At 36.4% G+C, this 24,319-nt stretch overlaps 1 protein-coding gene across 1 annotated transcript in view; it reads right to left on the minus strand.

Moving 5' to 3' along the window:
• The window catches only part of Fut9 (fucosyltransferase 9), a 73,971-nt gene that overhangs the window by 2,553 nt on the left and 47,099 nt on the right, over positions 1-24,319 (minus strand). The window lies entirely within an intron of this gene.

Genomic DNA, 24,319 nt, shown 5'->3' on the forward strand with positions numbered 1-24,319 from the left:
TATTTATTTTTACCAAAATAATATGGCCTATCAATTTCATGGAAGCATTTTTTTAAAATCTTGGTCAAAACTAATAAATATAGGACATAAGATGTGTAATTTTCATTTTTTTATTTTTTTATTTTTATTTTTTGTTGGTTTTGGGGGCTGAACTCTGGGCCTAAGTGCTGTCCCTCAGCTCTTCAGCTCAAGACTACCCTACCATTTGAGCCACAGTGCCACTTCTGACTTTTTTCTGTTTATGTGGTGCTGAGGAATCGAACCCAGGGCCTCATGCACGCGAAGCAAGCACTTTACCACTGAGCCAACTTTCCAGCCAGCCCCCAGATGTCTAAATTTCAGAAAAAAGATATGAGTTACCCTCTTATTACCTAAATTTATGTGAACATTTAGAAAGCTTTATTTTGGGCTAGTTTTATTTAAAGCATATATTTTTTGAGTAGTAATGCTTTATTTTAAAAGTCCAAATATTACAAACATTTTAAATAGATGTAATTTAACAGTAGGCCTATGGACGTCTAATTACAACAGATCCTATGTTATAATTTTAACTATTTAAGCAACTGTTTAATTTTTTCCAAACCCGAAGATCTACAGAAGAACACTAAATGAGTCTCCTTTTTATGGGAGTCTCCTTCTTATTTCCTTGACATTTTTATGACTTGTTTACTCGTTTTATACCTCCTACCTTCAATATTTCACTGCTATTGGGGTCAATTACCACACAACAGGGGCAGTTATTCAAGAGCCCTGCTTTGTGCAGAAACTGTCAGAAAAGTTTGGCCCTTAGAGCCAAATTGATATTTTTTTGACAGCAAACTTTTCACCCATTCCTAATAACTAAAATTCAACTGGATACCCAACATGTCTTGAGCTATTAATCAATCACTCCAACCTACTTTTCAAGCACAATCAATGATGTTTCTGTACTTTTCAATCAGAGGCTGCAACGAATTTTCAGGGAAGTATAACAGTAAATGTTTTCAATTATTATTTATTTTAGCATTATAACAAACTTTGTTCTTTAAGATAAATGATCTTTATAGAGTGCTACTATTTTGCAAACCATGCTTCCACATTTACACTTCTTTTAAAAATTAAAAAAAAAACAAACTAGTTTTAAGTACTGTGAGAATATACAAAGACTTTAGCTTTTAAGTCATTAGAATCTCCAGTGAGTGTATTTGTTGATAAGGCTTGATGTACAAAAATTACAGTTTTCCATTGAGAGATTAATCAATCTCCTTCTTCAAACATACTCTCCTCTATGTTGAAGAATAAAACAGAGCTTGATATATCAAATCGTAGATACACATGAAGGCATCTGGAAGAGAAACATGAAACCTAGGGAGAGTAAGAAGCTTTTTCCAAGAGTGGTAATTCTATTCTAAATAAATTCTTTGAATTGGAGGAAAAGCAAAGGTTAATTTTCATTTTCAATTGAAAGAAACAGGAGTATGAGACAGAATAGAATGCAATACATGCCTTGCAAGTTTACTTTGGAATCTTGGGCTTGTACCTTGCCACTTACGTCATTATCCCTAAGGGGTGGCTACAAACCCATCTCTTCAGTGTCAGACAAGCAGTGGAAGGAGGAAGAAGATGCTTCCCCTATGCTATTAGGAATTTTTGAGTCAACATATTTGATGATCACTGGGCAAAATACCTACCATCTATATTTCATATAGGTACATGGTCGATTCTTGACATGATGTTTCATAAACTCATACCAACTCCAAAGAGCAGAAAGAAGTCAATGACAGATTAATAGGTAAATTTTGAAATAGGTTTATATTTAAAAGGTATTGTTATACATGGAAATCATTTGACTTATTTCTTATTAAGGAAGTTTATAAATTGTTTTAATTCCTGGATCACATTAAACATGATACACTGGCTGTTAGGTGGCAGAATTAAGAATAAGAGCTCTTGTTTTCCTTTTTTGTTGTTAGTTTAATGTACTATGCGATTTTTAAAATTTGTTTTATATGTTCTTCCTCCTGTGGTATATACCTGTTGTCACTGTGTTTGATTTTGGTACCTTGCATCTTGTGTATATATTTATTTAATCTGGGGAGGGGAAGAGGAATAACAAAATGCTGAAACAAGGACACAGGATGACTCACTGCAGCAATGATACTGAGAGATGCTATGTTGGAAATGAACTTTACAACTTTGGAGGGGAAAAGTAGGGGTGACGGGAGGGGGGATAATAGCAGAAAAACAAAGAAGGGGGTAACAATAAAGAAGGGGGTAACAATGCTCCACAAGAAATGCACTCATTACCTTATTGATGTAATTATAACCTCTTTATACAGAATCTTTACAAGAAAATATTTTTTTAAAAAGAATGAGAACTCTTATCTTTAGGAGAAATTATTGAATAATAGATCTCTTCTTATTTCTTTATCATTTATCATATCTAGATCTACACTTATGGACAATATCAGTTCAAATATAACTCATATTTCTGAGTGAAATACAGGAAAAAGTCCTAATGAATGTAACCAAGGTCTTGTGTGTGTGTGTGTGTGTGTGTGAGAGAGAGAGAGAGAGAGAGAGAGAGAGAGAGAGAGACAGAGACAGAGAGACAGAGACAGAGAGACAGAGAGAGAGAGAAAGAGAGAAAGAGAGAGAGAGACAGAGAGAGAGACAGAGACAGAGAGAGAAAGTATATATTGGGGCTTGAACTTAGGACCTCTGTGCTGTCCTTGAGGTACTTTTCTTTCCTATTTGCTCAAGGGTAGCACTCTACTACTTGAGCCATAGCTCCACTCCTCTTCTGGCATTTTTAGGGCATTTAATTGAATTAATTGGACTTTGCTGCTTGGGCTAGCTTGGAATCACAAACCTCAGATCTTAGTCTCCTGAGTATCTAGATTTACAGGTATGAAACATCTGAGCCTAGCACAGAGTCTTTTAATAATGTATGGAGCAGTGTTTTTAAAGTTACTAGAAAATATCAAGTTTTGAAACATATGCAGAATATACTTGTCAGATTTAATAGCCTAGTTATCACTCACCCTTCTTATTGTAGTACCCAAGTTTCCTGTTGGACAAGTTCTCTCATTTGAGAGAGAGTCTCTTCGGGAATACAATTACATTAGTTGTAATTGGGTTTATTACTTGACACAAGTCATCCCAAGTAAAAATGAAATCCATCCCAAGCAAACAGAAAATACAGTTGATATTACCGCTCCCATTTACTTTCCTTTTGCAGAATCCATACATACAATGTAACTTTGCTCAACTATATTCGTAATTTTTGGCTTAAAAATAATACACTGCCTATCAATTCTCAAAATAGTTCCTAAACCATTTCACTTTATGTAAACCAGACTTTAAGTATTTGGCAGTGGTATCAGAATTGTGGCTATATAAATCTCTCTCTCTCTAACTACAACTATCTGTCTATCTATATAAATACAGATATATAGTTTTCTACATAGAGACAACAATATATATAGAGTGATACCTATATATATCTCTATATACAAGTATATAGATAATTTTTTTAAATCAAGGAATAACGTGATTCTCCCATAGCCATTATCTCTTCATTTCATGGGATTAATTTGGGGATTATTCAAAGTCTTCTAAACAATACACAGAGCATTCATAGCATAAAGTGCCCTTGGCATTGTTTTCTTTTTTTTAATCATTGTTTTATTGTGCTTTTACTCCTCACTCCAATTTTTATGCCTAGAACCCTCACAAGATTAAAAGCAAAAGCTTTATCCTCTTACTGGCATGGGACCCAGTGATACTCTACGTTGTACTTTCACACTTTACATACCTAACATTATTTTCAAACATCACCTTGAAACTTCCAAATCTGTGGAGCTTTCTCATGGACATTATGGCTATTAGTTCCCACACTTCTTCCCTTCAGATGTTGAGCCAACTGCCTCCTCCTGCCTTGGGAGAGATGCCATTTATTTTTTGGCAAAAAGACACTGGTTGATCCCTGGAATGCTATCAAATGTGTGTGTGTGTGTGTGTGTGTGTGTGTGTGTGTGTGTGTGTGTGTGTGTGTGTGTGAGAACACACATCATTTGATCTTCCATCAAAGATCCTTTATTATATTCTCTGCTATTTCTAGGGCTAAGCTTTTGTTTTAAGCTTTCTCGCACTCTGGGGAAGTTGCCAGTTTTGGTCACTGAGGCTTTTCTTGAATTTTCCTGAGAGCACTCTCTTGCACATAACAACAGTTCCCTGACCTGTTGTTCCAGTGGCTTCATCCTAGATGCTCCAATGAATGGCTTTTTTTTCTTCTTTCATTTCAGTCTCAGATACTCATTTCCATTGATGAGAGAGCCACCCATTGCCTTTTTTTCTCCTGCGCTAAAAATTCTTTTACATTGTCTTAGAAATTTTCTTTTCAATTCAGAGCTTAACCTCTTTTGGTTTGGTCTTTCATCTGCTCTCTGCTCAATCACTAGTTCTTAATCTTTGCCTTTATTCACCATGGAGCTCTCTTTACCAGCTTCAGACATAGCTAGCCAGAGCAACCAGTTGTTCTCTGGCTCAAGGTTCACTTCCCACAGGAGAAGCCACAGACAGGCCTGGGGTGGGCATTTGTGCCATTTTCCTAGAACTGCTGCCCTTTGGGCCAATAATCTTTCATAACTGTGAACACCAACATTTGCTGCTAGCATTTCCAGGATTTTTGAAACTCGTTGCAGCCAGTCAATAAAAGCCAAAGGAAATGTTAAACACAGCACAAGACACACAGAAACTATCTTTGCCTCCTTATATATTGACCAACCATCCCCAACCAGAGTTTCTGAAAGAATATCTTGCTACCATTGTTTATTTTCTTTCACACAGGCTAGTCTCAAATTGTGATCCTTCAATCTCTGCCTCCTGAGTAGCTGGAATGAACAGGTACACACCACCAAGCTTGACATATATTTCTGATATTAAAAACAAAACCTAATTCCTTCCAAATAACAAGGTAATATATGAAACTCGGTCCATTCTCATGTTCCTTGCTTTAGCTGACTTCTCAGTATTTTCCTAAAGGAAACATTTGCTATTTCTCGTAGGGAATACTGGCATGCTGAACTTGGAACTTAGTCTTTAAAATTTATTTTTAACTGACACTGGGCTTGGATATGATCAGTGGGCAGAGTGCTTGCTTAGTAACTGCAAGCCCCTGAGTTCAAGGCCCAGTGCCACTAGAAAGAAAAGTACTTCCATTTTTAAACTAATACAAAAAGACATAACGATTTTACACATTTATACTATGTAGTATTCATCACGCGATGTTTAAATCAAGTTAAAGCTGTTTTCTGAAATGTTTCTCATTTTGTCATGTTGAAAACATCCCAAATCCCCCTTTCTAGTCTTTGCTAGGTACAGTTCATTAGTGCAATCTATGACCACTACAGATAGTACACCCTGTAGACACAGACAGTACTGACCAACAGTACCCCAGAGCTTCTTGCTCCTGTCTTATTGTTTGTTACCAACCTATCAACCTTTCTCCTGACTACTCTTCTCTGTACTTCCTCTGAAAAATCATTCTCTCAATGTCTATGAAATCAACTATTTTTGTATTCCATATATGAGTGAGAGCCTGTGACAGTTATCTTTCTGCTTATACTTACTTTTGATCTTTTCAACTTTTTCCAGTGCCAAACACCCATAGTCCTTAAGGAAGGACACTCTCCCCTAGGCCAGAAGCAATCAGCATCAGCATTGTGGGAGGGAGCTTGATACTATACACACACACACACACACACACACACACACATAAAGGACTATATACTACATGTTCTTGTTCAAAAGTTCAAAAGTTATGATCATGATAATAACAATAATAATGAAATAATAATTGCTCATGTATGGGAAAAGGGGGGACTATTGGTAAGCAGGAAGAGGAAAGAAAAGGATACTGAGGGGTGAAGAGGATTGAAATACTATGTATATATATTATATACACATATATAATACACACACACACACACACACACACACACACACACACACACACACACACACACACACATATATACTTGTAGACAGACATGGTGTGAGGGAGCAAAAATGGTAGAAATGGAGATCAAAGTTTATAAATTACAAAGAATTTTATGAATTATATTAAGGAAATTATATTTTATGACATATACAACTCTGCAGCCACTTTTTTGAACAAACTTGATTCATGAACACTGTTCTCTACTCTCATTCTAGAAATGAATGGCCAGGAACAATGAGTATGGACTAACATTTTGGATAATTCTTCTCCCAGTAAGATAGTAAGTAGAGAAAGGACGGGGTAAACAATGTTTGACAAGAAATGTACTCATTACCTTACTCATGTAACCGTAATATCCCTGTACAGCATCTTTACAATACAATAATTTTTTAATAAAATAAAGGAAACTCAGAGCATAGCAAGGACCTAGCTTTGTTTTTGTTTTATTATTATGGTATTGATAAAGCAATGCCAGTAGCAGCAGGTTTTAATAATGATGTAATTGTTGATCCAAGGCCTTGGTGAGAGTTGTGTTCCCTGTGAGCAACATTCTTTTCCTGATGAGTTCTTTACATGCTGCTTGTTGAGTCAACTCTGAAAATTAACTCATCTCCAAGGGCCAAGAAGCCTATAACAATACCAATATGTTTAAAGTAAGTTTCAGTTACATATCAATGTTTTTCATGAAATATTATCCTGTAAAATTTTAAACATTTTACAGCTACTGACTTTAAACATTACTTAAAACAGAACAAAGAATTCCTTCTGCATATTTTTTATATTCTAAATTTTCTGACTTTCACCAGCCTACTATATAAAATCATATATTTGGAAAGTATAGTATCCGAATCAAATTTCTGATAAAACAGCTTTGAATTTGTGGAGATGCTGACCTATCTCTTAGAATATTTTCCTTCATTTTGTAGTAATTTCCTTCATATGTAGTAATACCAGAAGCATTATTAGGTAAAAGTAAATCTACATTCTTTTGCTAACATAGAATCCTTTCTCTTTTAGGCTGTGGTGATTAATTTTATGAGTTTGTTTAAGCCATAGTATGTCCAGTTTGATGGTTCAACATTTCTGAGATGCTGGCTGCAGGTGTTTGTGGATCAGGTTAGCATTGAACTGGTGGGCTGAGTAGGGCTATTGACTCTTACAAATGTGTTTGGTATCAAGTCTGCTGAGAGCCTGAATAGAGGAAAAAGATGAAGGAAAGCAAAAGTTATTGCCAAATGAATGACTTGGAACATAGATTTGGCCCTCATTGGCCCTCTGAGCCATTAGTACTAGAGCTTGAACTGAGGACCTGACTCGTGTTCCTTACCTTTTACGCTCAAGGCTGGTGCTCTGCTATTTGAGCCTCATCTCCACATCTTTGCCAGACCTGGAGCTTGAATTCAGGGGTCTGGGTACTGTCCCTGAGCTTTTCCAATCAAGCTAGGGCTCTAGCAATTTGAGCCACAGTTCCATTTTTGGCTTCTTGATAGTTGAAGATAAGAGCTTCACAGACTTCCCTGCTCAGGCTGGCTTTGAACCAAGATCCTCAGATCTCAGCCTTCTGAGTAGCTAGCTTACAGGTGTGAGCCACAGCATCTGGTTTATAGCCTTTTTTATAGTATCTTTAAAAAGTACTTAGTAAAATCGGAGACTGAGATACAAAGATACCTTCCATATTTTTTCTTTTGGTGATTAATTGGAAATAAAACTCTCATAGACTTTTGAACCACAATTCTCAGATCTCAGCATCTTGAGTAGCTGGGATTATAGGCATATGTCATTGGTACCTGAATCAGCTATATAAGACTTTAATCTCTGTGTTTATATTTTAAAATAAAATAAACCTCTTTAAAAATATATGATATGCCATATTTATATTTCATAAAGGAGTTTATATATAAATGCATATGTACATTATATTTTATAAAGAAGTATATATGTTACATTTATAAACATTATATATGTATATAATATACATGTATATATAGAATATATACATATGTATATATGTGTATCTATAACATATATGTATATATAGAATATTTGTTTATGTATATATAAAGTATGTCTATACATATGCATATATACATATTTGTTTTCATGTGTCATTGCCTTCCATTGGTTCAGATTCTCTAAAGAACTATGCATTATACATAGTTACAAGCTAAATACTATCACATGTATAAGAGGATGATGACAGAATATAAGGACAATGCTGTGGTGTATAAGAATCTACCTATTGGGGTAAACACTTCATCAGAGGTGGTACTGCCATGACAATGATTAGATCAGACTAATTTCACAGCTGGTCATACTTTGAACATGTGTGCAACTAATTAGAATCAGCTTTCTTGAGACTGAATAAAACTAAATCATTGTTGTTCATGAGGAGCTCCTGAAACTTCAGGTTAAATTTACAATCAGAGAAAAATCAAGTAAGAACTGAACCAGGAAGAATGAGTGACAAAGAAGTCAAAAGCCTCAGACATGAAAATGATAAAAATTATACCTAAAGATTGGTTAAGGACAAAGCAAATGTAATGAAGTGGCACCTGTGTAATCTGAAAAAAGTACCAGCTAGTGTACTTTCTTAAAAGAAAATGACAAAGTAATGGACTTTCTTAAAAGAAATGATATTATTAGAATAAAGGTGAAAAAGGTAAGTTTAGAAATAAAAACAAAACAATTATGATGAGGAGGTAACATTAGTCTTAGAGACACAAATACCCTCTGTTCAGTCTGGAGGCAGGGAGTGGTGTTTTATCAGGAAATCCATTGGTTCCTTTGGGTTCTTTCTTTATAGCTTAAACAATGCATCCTCAAGGTCATCTAACCCTTTTGGTCACATTTCATGCCTAATCAGCAATCTCTTGGCTATTCATTTTACCCAGTAGATAAGTACCTAGAAGAAAATACCACGTTTTGTGAACATAATAGAGCAAATGAGCTCACAAACAAGAGAATACATCAGCCGAGAAAACTTGTTGCCTTCCATCCACCGCTGTGGAAAAGCTATTTGTCCTTCTTTGTAAGGCTCAGTCCTTTATTAAATTCTGGAATATAAATAAGGAAGGTCATTTATACCATTAATTAGCCTTTGTTTTTTCTGTACTGATAATTTCTATCTTTCTATTATTTTCTTCAACAAAATTTAAATAAAATATCAGTTCCTTTTTTCTTAAGAATCTCCACTATCCCAAACAATGCTCTACTCTTTTTTCTTCTTCTGTCTTTGTAGGGTAGAAGCTTACTTCTTCAACCCTCTTAAATCCTACATCTAGATTCTTGCTACCTTTAATCCATGAAGTGCTGTAATGATTTTACAGTCTTCTTCCCTTTCTTCATCCTACTTGGAACTAAATCCTGTTTCAGTACCTGTTATTTCCTGGATTATTGCAATGAACTGTTAAGTTTTATAATTTATGCTAATGTGATTTTCCTCTACTACACAGTAAACAATTTTTTTCCTTTCATTTTCTCCCCCTCTTAAAAAATTATACTTTTAAAATGGAGGTAACAATGCTCGATAGGAAACGTACTCATTACCTTACTCAGGTAACAGTAACCCCTATGTACACTATTTTTACAACAACAAAAAAAAAACATAAAAAAAGAATTAAAGCAACAATTCTGTTTCATCCTAAAGAAACAAGGATGAAGGTCCTAGAGAGGAAGGAAGAAAGTCTGATCTTGTAAACCACCATAACTTGACTTCCAGGCAAACTGACTAATAAAATCTGTTGTAATGTCTTTTCTTATCTACAAAATACTTTGAGGAGGAACTACCTGATGTAAGATTGCTCACAGTAAACAAACCTCAAATTTGGTAGATTTACAAGGCATGGTTTTCTGGAGAAATTATAAAATTGAAATACATTTAAAGTTGAAGGCTTCCTTCTGTGCCAGGTGACCATGGGAATTTTTATAATTCCATAGACCAGAGACTCAGCTACTAGTCGTAGGTTGTTTTAGAGTCTATCTGCCTCTTCATCAATTGCATCCAAAAATTATTAATTTTGGGCTAGGAAGGTGGCTCAGTGGTAGAGCGCTTGCCTTGAATGCCTGAGGCCCTGGGTTCGATTCCTCAGCACCACATAAGCAGAAAAAAAAGCTGGAAGTGGCGCTGTGGCTCAAGTGGTAGAGCGCTAGCCTTGAGCTAAAGAGCTGAGGGACAGCGCCCAGACCCAGAGTTCAGGCCCCATAACCAGACACCTCCCAAAATTATTAATTTTATGTATTCATATTGGGGAAATTACTTCTTATTGCACTTTTAAGTGAAATAGAAATTAATTTTTCATTTAATTCAGCAAAATTTAATTTAAATTAACTTTCACTTAATTTATTTCAATTTTATTTTGCTAAAATTACCCTGTAATTTTTCTTGTTATGTTTTTGCTGTTATACTAACAGATTTCTTTATTTAGACTTTCTGTGAAGTGTGAGCATAACATTATTTTTCAAATGGACAGGTTAAAGATCTAGTTCTGTTGAATTGGAATCCCATCCTTACAATCTCATTTGACTTTAAATACTTCTTTAGGTACTCCATCCCAGTATAGAGCCATAGTAAAGGTTGAGTTTCAACAAACAAATTTGATGGGGAGCTTGATTCTAGCCATCATAGGAGGTAATGTTGTAACTGATGTATATTTGTTTGTTCATTTGTTCATTTGGTGAGGGTACTAGGGTATGAAATTAAGGGCCTTGAGCTTGCTCCACTGTCTTGCTCATCTACCACTTGAGCCATCTACCACTTGCTCATCTACCAATTGTTAATTGGAGATGAAGTCTCATATGCTTTTCTGCTTGATCTGGCTTTGAACTGACAATGTCCAGGACTCAGCCTCTAGAATAGTTAGGATTACAGGCTTGAGCCACATGTGCCTGGCTTGTAAGTGATTATTTTAAGGGGGAACATACAAGCATACAAAGTTAGACTGGGTAGAAATGGTATAAGAGCAACATCAGTGAAGATTAGCATGTTTGCTTTTCCTGTTATTTTAACAAGCAGTGTATGCAGTTGCTAGATGCAGTAGATCATGCCTAGAATCCTAGCTTCTCTGGAGGCTGAGCCTGGGAGGATTTTTACTTGAGGCAACTCTGGGTACAAAGTGAGAAACTAATTTAACCAATAAAATAAAAACAATAAAAAGCCTGGCATTCCCCTGTCATTCTAGCTACACAGCAGGCCTTAAACTGTCCATGCTTGAACTGTTCCTTTGAAAAATAAGAACATCTATGTACCTGCCAGATTTATATATATATATAAATATATATATAAATACATATATATATATATATATGTAGCATTGATATATTATCTACCTGCCAGATTTGTACATATAAAATGCATCAATATACACACATTACACAGACATTCCCTGGTACATCAGTAAGTATGACCTCTAAGTATGTGGCTTAAGTAAAACATTTCCTTACCGAACATAAATTGCCATCTGAAGCAGAAAAATGACAAAGCTACACTACCTCTGAGAGAAAGAGTTGTAAGAACTTTTACCTGGGGTAACTCAGTCACTTTCTATGATCACCTTTCTCAGAAAGAAAGTGTTACTTGCTTTATGAATGTGTCACTACTTGGTACTGGCCACGATGCAAAAAGCAATCTGCTCCATTTTAATTTGATTTTGTTCCATCTCTAGAAGTAATTACTGGACAATTATTTTGTCATAAGCTCGATGCTCAGTAGGCAATTCTGGCTCCATGAGATTAAGAAACTAATTTTCTCTGATGTGTTTTGCCCCTCTTTGACCTTCACTTTGCAAAAACATATTTTTTTTTTTTTAGATTTTCACTTTAGGAACAGGCAAATTTTCAGTCATTTGCACTGTGTTAATTTTCGTTATGTACTAAAATTCCATAATTTCTCCTTTCAGCTGGCATACTAGCTTTCTGAAAGCTTCACATATGACAAATTTTCCATTAAAACATTTTAAGTTGATGTATTTGTGAAGTGATGCATACTTAATGTAAGGAAACTTTGTAAAGAACTTATAAACATAAAGAAATAGAAGTGGTTAAAGGAACAAATTCTTTGGAGTAACAGATGCCTTTAAAAACAACTGTGGATTCCATTAACTGGGCCTTAGATTGTCACTTTTTCTTTGGTTCTGCTTCTTTGAGAACCTAAGCTCTAGGAACCATGAAACAAGTTGATTTCAACTTTGTCTTCTTTGTGCCTAGCAGAATTAATGGTCCATAGAAGACATAAATATCTATTGAAAAAATATCTATTGAAAAAATATCTAAATGTGTAAGTATTTGGTTAATAAGTGACTAAAAATGCAAGTGAATTTTCTGTCTCATAGTAATTTTTCTTTCATTTTCAGTAGAGGAGAACTCAGCATCTGTGATCACTTGCAATGTGGGGCGACAATAGCCAAGAGGCTAATATTTGGAAATGTTTAACTGTAACTATTTATTTGTACTGAGAGAGTGGGATTTCTGCTCTTTAAGGTATAAAATAAGACCTGGATCTTTAGATAGAAAGGTATTTCTATTGTGTGAATAGGGATTAACATTAGGTTATAGCAAACACTCTAACACCTGAAATTCAGAAATAATCTTTTCCTTTTTTAGCTTGATTTTCAGGTAAGGTCCTGAACTAACTTTGCCTTGGTTGAGCTTTAACTGTGATTCTCCTGTCCCCATATCCTAAGTAGATGGGGTTATAGGCACCTGCCACTAATATTGCCCAGAGACTTTTTTTTTCAGTTGCTTGCTAATGCTGTACAATCAAAATGTACATGATATCCTTAAAGAAAAATATAACTATTTTGCCATATGATCCAATGATCATATGACAGATCATAGATAACTGTGTAAAGCAAGTACAGTCATAGCTCAAAAGCCAAATTTACATGTGCCATATGAAAAATGTGATTGATACTTTTTTCTTGTGCTTGTAATATTTAATACTATTAGATAGCATGCATAATTCTTTCTTTTACACCAGTTAAACAGTAAGTCAAGTGAAGAACTGAGACTGACAAAACTTAGAACTTGCTTTTCTTGCTTTTCTTTTGATGATTGCCAGGTAGTTGACAGCAGAAACATTTTAAAACTTATGTTGACTAAAGATGAAAACATTGATGATTATTTATGTTAATGATACTAAAATGATCAAGAAGTATTTTTTCATGACTGAGAGATATATTTGATCGTCATATCTTTGTAGATATATAGCAGAGCTTGACTATATATTGAAATAGGCATAAAAGTTAAATTATTACTAACATCACAGGTTTAATGACATTGTAGAAACTATAAATTCTGTACAAGTAATATATACTGGAAAATGAAAATAATACTTCAGGTTGGGGATGGGAAAGGAATAATGAACAAGGGTGATAGAAGAGGTAACATTGATCAAGATGCATTGTACTTATAATCGGATTTACAGAACTATAATCCCTTTGTACAACTGTTTAACCATACTTTTTAAATTTAATTTTATTGTCAAGGTGGTGTACAAAGTGGTTAGTTATATACATAAGGCAGTGAGTACATTTCTTGTCGAACATTGTTACCTCCTCCCTCATTTTTCTCCCACTTTCCCTCCCCTCAATCCCCCCAAGTTGTAAATTTCTTGAAAAAAATGTCAAGAGCACAAAGAATAATAATAAAAATAGAAGTCCCTCATGATATGAATAAAAAAAAATTACTACCAAGAATCACATCTCTTCTGGCAAAAAAGTCTTCATTAATTGTTCCCAGAGGGCTTACTATTTTTCTTTAATAAAAGAATAATAATTAAGAAAATAACTAGTGCTATTGAACACTTAATATGACCAACTGTATGATAAGGACCTTATTAAACACTGTCTAAAGACTGAGACAATTGTAGATGAGAGGTAGTTGCTACTATGGTTCTCTCATTTAACCCTAGTGATCTTATGCAATGAGAAAAGTTCATTAATTTGGTAAAAGTGGAGTAATAGTTTGAATATAAAATGTGTCCATTAGGCTCATGTATGGAATCAGCTCAGCTGGTGGGATTATTTTGGGAGAGTCTAGGAACTCTGGGGAGTAGGAACTCATTGAGGAAGTAGATCCCTGATGGGGTGAATATGTTGGTTATTTGTGGCTTCTAATCTCTTGTATTTTGCTTCCTGTTCTCCATAAGTGAAGAAACAACTCCACCACAAACTCCTGCCACCGTGATGTTCTGCCGAAGCATTTAGGGTTACAAACCTGGACTGAACCTTCTGGAACTAAGGCAAGATAAATCTTCCCTCCTGTAAATATATTGTGATCATTATTTTGCTCACAGCAGTGAAAAGTCTAGCAACACAATCATAAGAGCTAATATTTTAATTAGTTAACTTGGGATACAGACCACGAGTTAGTTTCATGTAGCTCTCAGGCACAGTGCTTGAATGCCTGTTCTACTGCTTTCTTACGTAGTAGTTTTAGCTTGTTTGCTGTGACTTAGTTTTTTCATTTCTAAACAGAATGAAAATATCTTATCCAGAAAGATGGTTATTGTTGGGCTGGGAAGTTGGCTCAGTGGTAGAGCGCTTGCCTTGCATGCTGGAGGCCCTGGGTTCGATTCCTCAGCACCACATAAGCAAAAAAAGAAAAAAGCTGGAGGTGGCGCTGTGGCTCAAGTGGTAGAGTGCTAGCCTTGAGCTGAAGAGCTGAGGGACAGCGCCCAGGCCCAGAGTTCAGGCCCCACGACTGGACCCAAAAAAAAAAAAAAAAAAAAAGAAAGATGGTTGTTGTAAGAAATATAAAGTGAGGTGTAACACAGCCATAGTATTAAAAGTATTTATGATTTTTTTTTGTTTGGAATTGTCCTAGCTGTTTTGTGTAATTGCAAGGATAAGGTAAATAGGCTAAAAGAGTTTAGAGAAATTAAAATAGAAAACATGAATGTAATTTTAAGATTAGTTGTCATTTTGAAAGAAGATTTTTAAGTGCATTTATTCTTTTGTAACTTAAGACTTTTAGACAAAAGAAAGTGCCCTGAATTTTAGCCTAAGTGGAGAGTGATGGATAATTTAAGCTAATATTAAAAACAGGAAAGCAATGTACAAACCATAGGGACAGAAAAAGTGAACATGACCTATTCAGTCAAATACCTAATATCTTTGGGGACAGTTCTTTGGTCAAACATACATAGTATGGGTAGGATGCAGAATTATCTGGAAGCTTATCAGAGGAGACTGTCTAAATGTGAACCTGTTTGCCTCAAGTAGTCCTGTAGCTAACTGTTGAAAGATGACTGCTCTTTTTCAATATTTCACTAGACTACTTCAATGAAGAAGTACCCTCCCCCAAACCCCAACTCTGGGCCTAGGTACTGTCCCTGGGGTCCTTTTGCTCAAAGATAGTGCGCTACCACTTTGAGCCACAGTGCCACTTCTGGTTTTCTAGTGCTTTATTTATTTATTTATTTATATTTTTATTTGTTGTCAGTCATGGGTCTTGAACTCTGGGCCTGGGTGTTGTTCCTGAGCTCTCTAGCTCAAGGCTAGCATTCTACCACTTGAGCAAGAGTGCCACTTCCGGTTTTCTGGTGGTTAATTTGAGATAAGAGCCTCACAGACTTTCCTGCCTGGGCTGGCTTTGAACTCTGATCCTCAGATCTCAGCCTCCAGAATAGCTAGGAGTATAGATGTGAGTCACTGGTGCCTGGCTCTAGTGCTTTATTAGAGGTAAGAGTCTCATGGACTTTCCTGCCTGGGCTGGCATCAAACCACAATCCTCAGATCTTAGCTTTCTGAGTCTCTAGGATTACAGGTCTGAGCCATCAGTGCCCAACTAAGAAGGCTTTTTAAAAGATATAATTTCTATCTTTCTTGTAATTTGAAACCATTTATTTTTATTGTTTCTATTTAGATGGAAAACATCTGGTCAACCTTTAAAAAAAGCTTTTATTATCCTTGAAAACAGTTATTAACAACCCTCAGCTTGGAGTAATGTAAAGTTTCGTTAACATCTCTTTATAACTAGGTACTGCCCCTGAAATACCAAGCTGTGACTATTAGACATTGATTTTGCCTTATTTTGTAGCAGTGATGAAAAGTTTGCTCTTATTTTAATCACATATCTGTTTCATTAGTTAGAAACATGTTGCTTGTAAGTCTTTGAGGTGTGACATGGAGTGGTTTAAGACTGTGAAGGAGTATGAGGAGATTATCATGGGTAAGATTCTATAGTTCTTGTCTTAACCAATAGGAAAAATAATTCTTTATATTTTGCAGTCCCCATAAATATTTTTGTATTTCTAACATAATAAAAATTCATGTTTTTTTAGAAAAAAAATCTAAAAAACAATCAACATAAATAAATCATTAATTACTTTTTATGCAAAAAGTTTCTTAAGAAGAAGTGTTACTAACATTAATATGACTAGACACCTTTTTTAAAACTCGGTGCTCTTGTCTGTGGTGTAACAAGATAATAGGCTTTATGAAACAGTGGCAGAAAAAACCAAAAGAAAATCTGTAGAAATTTATCTTAACTGTCCATAATTCATGTTAAATAATCATTTGTATTTATTAAAGACCAGGTGTCTCAGCTTGCCTAATTCATACCTTTGTAAGAAAGAAGTAAGAATATTTTTCAGACAAAATAGTCATCATTTTTTTCTTTTGTTTGTGTTGAATAGACCTTAATTGAAGCAAGAATATGAATCAAGGAAACGTCTGGTGAATTGAGAGAACATGCTCAAGTTCCAGTTCCCACTGTGAAGAACAAAGTCCATATACCTTCTATGTGGTAAATATGTTAATTTGTTCAGTACATGATTAATTCATCTTCATATTGAGTACTGTACAGGTCACTGCTGACACAGGACCTACAGAAGATTGACACATGTCTTACGTAGCTAATAGGATAGTAGTGGATGGCAGGAGATATAATAATGGCAAAAAATAAGATGTTATAATTTAAGGAAAATTGTTTTAAAAATAAAATAAAGCATAGCGTTAGAGAATGACTGATGCTAACAGAAAAAAAGATGATATGCAGAGATTTTGGGTAAAATTTAAATGACAAATCTAAGAAAGAACAACCAATGAAAGGAGAAAAATGCCATTCAGACAGGACCGAGTATTGCAAACCTGTGCAGCTCTCTGTCTGCTATTTCTCACAAAGAGAGCGTGGCCCACTCATTTCCACCTGTCCAAAGTCAATTCTCCAATTTTATAAAAATTCTTTCCCCAAAGTACATAGTTATCCAATTCATTTCTAATCCATTAATGCTTTTCTCTTTCACATCAAAAAAGGATTTTAATGGTATTAGGAAACACCACACCTAATTTAATTTTACAAAAATATTTACAGAGGAGTTCCGGGAAGATGGCGGAGGAGAAGTTGGAATCTGAACAAGCTCTCGCATAGAAAGCAGTTTTAGAGTTCCAGTGAACAGTCCTAAGCCAGAGAATCACACCAAGTGTGCCATCACAGGACAGAGAGTTAGACAAGAGAGGGGAAGCCAAGACAAGGAGACACATCTGAGCGCCTGCCAGCAGCCGCGGCGGCGGCGGCAGGGTCGCAGCAGCGACCGCAGCCGCGGCCATACCTGAGCGCTCACACAGAGAGTCCGGGACAAAGGAGCCAGACGCAGCTTGTGAGAGGATTCTACTCAACACCAGCAAGAACCGACAAGAAGCGGACATCTTCATCCTGCACTTTGCAGACCAGAGACAACCCAGGATCCAAGACTTGGCGTGAGTAGAAGCCTGACTTCCTCACTCCTTCTCAGGGAGCAGAGGAGGGAAGGCCACCCCTCCCCCCCCAGCACCGGTGATCTCCATCTTGGATACCGACAAAGCTCAGAGGAGCTGCTAGCTCCAACTCAGGCCTTGGAATAAAACGAGTCATTTAACAGGTCACAAGAACTTAAAGGCGAAGTGACCTCACAGACTCAGCTCCATCGGGAAAAGTCACCCAGCTCAGGCACCAGCCATTGGAGTGGCTTTCCTCACTGGGTAACCAGAGCCAGAGGCTGCCCCTCCCTCTAGCAGCCTCCACAATCAATTGAAAAACAGAAACCCTGAGAATGGCTCCAGGGTGGGCTCTGTGAATTTTTCACAAAATAGCCCCAGGGAAAAGCTACTGTTTGTTGAAAGGCCTCAACTCTACCAGAACCTAGCCTCATCACCCTCTTTTGTGATTCTCAAAGCAGATCACCCTCCCATAACCTGGGAGGGGGATCTCAAAATCTTGGGTAAAGCAGAGCATTTTTCTGCCTGTTCCAACAAACTGACTTAAGAAACCAATCAAGCCACAGGACCTCAAGCTGACCAGAGACTCCAACAAGAGGCTGGTTACAGACAAAAGGGAGATACAGGATTCTTCCCACCCCTCCCAAAAAAATCAAAAAAAAAAAATCAAAGAACTTTTTTTTCTTCTTTTTTTTTTTTTTTTTTGGTACCTTATATATATAAAAAATTTTTTTTCCTTTTCTAAAACTTTTAATAATCTTTAATTTTTGCCTTTTTTGAAAAAATAATTGTTTTCCAGTAACTTTTTTTTCCCTCTTATAATTTTTATTTTAGGAATATGTGAATGTATGTTTTCCTTTCTTTTCTTGTCTTCTCTCTCTTTTTCTTTCTTTCTTAATTATGTTTTTGTTTTTTGTCTAGCTCTACTGAACTTCTGATCTTTTTTTTTCTCCCTTTCTTATCCTTTTCACCTTTTCCTTTCTTTTGTTCTTCTGTATGTGACTTAACTCTTGTCCTGCACATCCTGATAAACCCATAGTTAACTAGTAGACCCTATCCCCCATTGTGTACACACTTAATCCACAAATTTATTACTCAATCCAAAACCTCTGAGACTTAAATTCCTTAATAGCAGTACTACCTCTTTATACCTATATAATATTTTAAGCATTTTTTAAGTTTTTCACATCTCCTCTATCTCCCTCCTGTTTTCTCATTATATTCACATTCCTCTCTAAATAGATGGTCTTTCAATCTCCATAACTATATTAATTTTTACGTTTCTAATTTTTTTTCTGGTCTCTTTTCATTTCCCTTTACCTTTCTTCTTTTTCTCTCCCTCTCTACTTGCATCCTACCCAACCTATTTCCTGCATTGAGATTAGGACATAGTTAACTCTCCCTGTGCCTCCCCACAACAATCTATTCCTAATTTTTACCCACATCTCTCCCTAATCCTAAAAATTTCTGGTTTCCAAATTCTTCTCTGCGGTTCGAAGCCCATTAACATATAGTTGTTTGATGTTGAATAGATGTATCTGTTGAACTAGATTGTATCTGTAGACTATTGACTGTATAAATGCAAACGTTGGTTGATGGTTGCCTTAAGATAGTGTTCTAGCACAAAACTGGTGCTATTTTCATCTCAAATGGGCAGAGTAAGCCGAAAAAACACAAGAAAAATGGCAAATCTGGGTATCTCAATTCCCAATCTTGATAATCAGGGGTCAGATCAGATAATGAACAATCCAGAGGAGAGTTCCCAAATAGCTCTACAAACACTGGTGGCAAACATGATAAATGAGAAGTTTGACAACTTACAAAGGACTCTGTATGAGCTTGATAGGGAGAGAGAGGAGGCATCCCAAAAGTTTATACAGGAATATCATAAGCGTGAGGCAGCTACTCAAAAACTGATACAGGATTTGCGTGAACAACTTGAGAATACTCAAAGAGAAAGGGAGGAATGGCGTGAGCAGGCTGAGAACACTCAAAGAGAACTGCAGGAATCCCACGAACGGGAGGAAAGAGAACTGCAGGAATCCCACAAACGGGAGGAAGCTAATCAAAGAGTAATTCAGGAATTGAGAGACCAGGTAGAGAACACACAAAGATCACTAAAGGCATTCATGGAATCCATTAACAAAGAGCTGAAGGAAGTCAGGGAGACCACAAAGGGAATGCTGAATGGAACCCAACAGAAGGAATGGGAGCCCAAAGAAACCATAACCAATCAACTAAGTGATTTGAGGACAAACACTGAACACCAAATTAAGGAAGTAAAGAAATTCATACAAGACCTAAAACAGAGCTTCAACAAAGAACTTGAAGCCATCAAAGCTGACCAACTAGAAGGAAAAGAGATAAAAAACAAAGTAGAGAGTCTTGACAGCAGGTTAGACCATGCAGAAGATCGAATCTCAGGGATTGAAGACAGCCTAGATATTATAGAGAAAGAACATACAACCATCCAAGACAAGTCCAAGAAGTATGATAGATCTATCCAACACCTGGAAGACACCATCAGAAGGCCTAATCTAAGGATAATGGGTGTAGAGGAGCACCTAGAAACAGAAGTTAATGGTCTAGGAAATTTGTTTAACAGGATCCTAGCAGAGAACTTCCCAAACATACAAAAAGACAGGCCTATTCAGATACAAGAAGCTTTTAGAACCCCAAATAGACCAGACCAGAATAGGACATCCCACCGTCACATTATAATCCACACAGGATCAACTCAGACCAAGGAAAAGATCCTTAAAGCTGTCAAGGAGAAAAGGGTAATCACCTATAAAGGGAAACCAATTAGAATCACCTCAGATTTCTCAGCAGAGACAATCAAAGCAAGAAGAGCCTGGAATGATGTATGCCATGCCCTAAAAACAAACAACTATCAACCAAGAATACTGTACCCAGCTAAACTCTCCTTCATAACTGAAGGCCAAATAAAAACCTTCCAGAGCAAAGCAAAATTGAATCAATACATCTCCACCAAACCAGCCCTACAAAAGATTCTTAAAGATGTCCTACACATAGAAAAGCAACAAGACCGCAACAAAGGCCAAGAAACTGCACCCAAACTGAGAATCCAAGAACCATAGGAAGAACCCAGTTTTCGCAGCCCCCAAGAAGGTGGATAACATGGCAGGAACTCCCAAATACCTCTCAGTCCTATCTCTTAACGTTAAGGGACTGAACTCTCCAATTAAGCGACATAGACTGTCTAGTTGGATTAAAAAACAAGACCCTTCTATCTGCTGCCTGCAGGAGTCACATCTTGCCCGTAAAAACAAACACATTTTCAATGTTAAAGGCTGGAACAAAATCTACCAAGCAAATGGCCCCCATAAACAGGCGGGAGTTGCAATCTTAATATCAGATAAAATAGACTTCAAATTAAAATTCGTGAGAAGAGATAAAGAAGGTCGCTACATACTAATTAAAGGATCTCTCCTTCAGGAGGATATTACAATTCTAAATATCTATTCGCCAAACAATGGAGCACCCAAATTTATCAAAGAAACACTACTTTCCCTCAAATCCCATATAGATCCAAAGACATTAATTGTTGGGGATTTTAACACACCACTCTCCCCACTAGATAGATCAACTCGGCAAAAACTCAACAGAGAAACCACAGATCTAAACAGCTGCATAGATCAACTAGACTTAACAGACATCTACCGAACATTTCACCCAGCAGCATCAGAATACATGTTTTTCTCAGCAGCACATGGAACGTTTTCTAAAATAGACCACATTTTAGGCCACAAAGCAAACTTGACTAAATTCAGAAACATTGAAGTTATACCTTGCATTCTCTCTGACCACAAGGGAATAAAATTAGAACTCAATGCCAAAAGCCACCAGAGAAAGTCCGGTATCACATGGAGGCTGAACAACACACTGCTGAATCAAGAGTGGGTCATGGAAGAGATTAGAAAGGAAATTCAAATGTTCATGCTATTCAACAAAAATGAACACACAAATTACCAGCTCCTCTGGGACACAGCAAAGGCAGTACTCAGAGGCAAGTTTATAGCTCTGAGCTCCTACATCAACAAATTGGAGAGATCTGAAACTAGCAATTTAATGACACATCTAAACCTCCTTGAAAAAGAGCAGCAAGATAAACCCCAATCCAGTAGAGGGAAAGAAATAATCAAAATTAAATCAGAATTAAATGAATTAGAATCCAAAAAAACTATAGAAAGAATCAACAAAACAAAGAGTTGGTTGGTTCTTCGAAAAACTTAACAAAATTGACAGACCCTTAGCAAATCTTATCAGAAAAAGAAGAGAACACACCCAAATTAATAAACTCAGAGATGAGAATGGAAACATCACCACAGAAACAACCAAGATTCAGAACATTATAAGGGAATACTTCTCAAAACTTTATGCTAATAAGTTTGAGAACTTGACAGAAATGGACCTTTTCCTAGCAAATACTGACATGCCAAAACTAAACCAAGATGAGTTAAACCAGCTTAACAGGCCCATATCAAGCATTGAAATAGAAACAGCAATAAGAGACCTCCCAGCTAGGAAAAGTCCAGGACCAGATGGTTTTACAGCGGAATTTTACAAGGCCTTCAAAGCAGAGCTCACACCAATACTCCTCCAACTCTTCAATGAAATTGAAAGAGAAAGCTCACTACCGAACACATTCTATGAAGCCATCATAACCCTCATCCCAAAACCAGGCATGGACTCATCAAAGAAAGAGAACTAAAGACCCATTTCTTTAATGAACATTGATGCAAAACTTATCAACAAAATTTTGGCCAATCGACTTCAACAATTCATCCAAAAAATCATACACCACGATCAAACAGGATTCATTTCAGGGATGCAAAGCTGGTTCAATATACGCAAATCAATTAATATTATTCATCACATCAACAGGAGCAAGAATAAGAACCACATGGTTATCTCAATAGATGCAGAAAAAGCATTCGACAAGATCCAACACCCCTTTATGATGAAGGTTTTGGAAAAATTAGGAATCCATGGAACATTCCTCAATACAATAAAGGCTGTATATTACAAACCTACAGCCAGCATTATACTCAATGGTGAAAAACTAAAGCCATTTCCTCTTAACTCAGGAACAAGACAAGGATGACCACTCTCTCCACTTCTCTTCATTCTAGTATTAGAATTCCTAGCTACAGCAATAAGACAAGATGCAGACATAAAGGGGATCCAAATAGGGAAAGAAGAAATAAAACTCTCCCTCTTTGCAGATGACATGATCTTGTATTTAAAGAATCCCATAGACTCCACTCCCAAATTACTCAAGGTGATTCAAAACTTTGGCAAAGTAGCAGGTTATAAAATTAACCCCCCAAAATCAATGGCTTTTCTGTATGCCAACAATGAGAGAAGTGTGGCTGAAATTAGGAAAGCAACTCCATTTGTAATAGCCCCACAAAAAATAAAATACCTAGGAATTAACTTAACTAAAGAAGTGAAGGACCTCTATGATGAAAACTTTAAAATCTTGAAAAAGGAAATCAACACAGAACTTAAAAAATGGCAAAACCTCCCATGCTCCTGGATTGGAAAGATTAACATCGTGAAAATGGCAATACTTCCCAAGGCTATCTACAAATTCAACGCAATACCTATCCAAATTCCAACCTCATTCTTCAAGGAAATAGAAGAGGCAATCCAAAAATTCATATGGAACAATAAAAGACCCCGAATAGCAAAAACGCTCCTCAACGGAAAGAACACTGCTGGAGGAATATCAATACCAAACTTCAAACTCTACTATAAAGCCATAGTAATCAAAACAGCTTGGTATTGGCATAAGAACAGACCTCAGGACCAATGGAATAGAATTGAAAACCCAGAAATGAACCCACAGACCTATAGCCATCTAATCTTCGATAAGGGAGCTAAAACAATAGAATGGAAGAAAGACAACCTCTTCAGTAAATGGTGCTGGCAAAATTGGTTAACTACATGTAGAAAACTAAAGGTAGATCCTTATATATTACCCTGCACCAGAATCAACTCCAAATGGATCAAAGACCTTGAACTCAAAGCAGACACTCTGAAAACATTACAGGATGGAATAGGAGAAACCCTGGGTCTCCTTGGCTCAGGCCGAAATTTTCTGAATAGAGACCCGGAAACACAACAAATCAAAGAAAGGTTGGACAAATGGGATTGCATAAAGTTGCAGAGCTTCTGCAGGGCAAATGACATAGCTAGCAAGATCAATAGAAAGCCCACGGATTGGGAGAAGATCTTTACTAGCCATACAACGGACAAGGGTCTCATATCTAAAATATACTTGGAACTCAAAAAATTAAACACTCCAACAACAAATCCTCAAAGAAACAACTGCCCAATAAATAAGTGGGCAAAAGACTTAAAGAGAAACTTCTCTGAAGAAGAAAGAAGGATGGCCAATAGACACATGAAGAAATGTTCAACATCCCTAGCCATAAAAGAAATGCAAATCAAAACAACATTGAGATATCACCTTACTCCAGTTAGAACGGCAAAAATCAAGAACTCTAACAACAACAGATGCTGGAGGGGATGTGGACAGACAGGAACCTTACTTCATTGTTGGTGGGAATGTAAACTTGTTCAACCACTTTGGAAAGCAGTATGGAGGTTCCTC

Source organism: Dipodomys spectabilis, unplaced genomic scaffold, assembly GCF_019054845.1.
Source record: "Dipodomys spectabilis isolate Male_0828 unplaced genomic scaffold, ASM1905484v1 ptg000053l, whole genome shotgun sequence".
NCBI lineage: Eukaryota > Metazoa > Chordata > Mammalia > Rodentia > Heteromyidae > Dipodomys > Dipodomys spectabilis.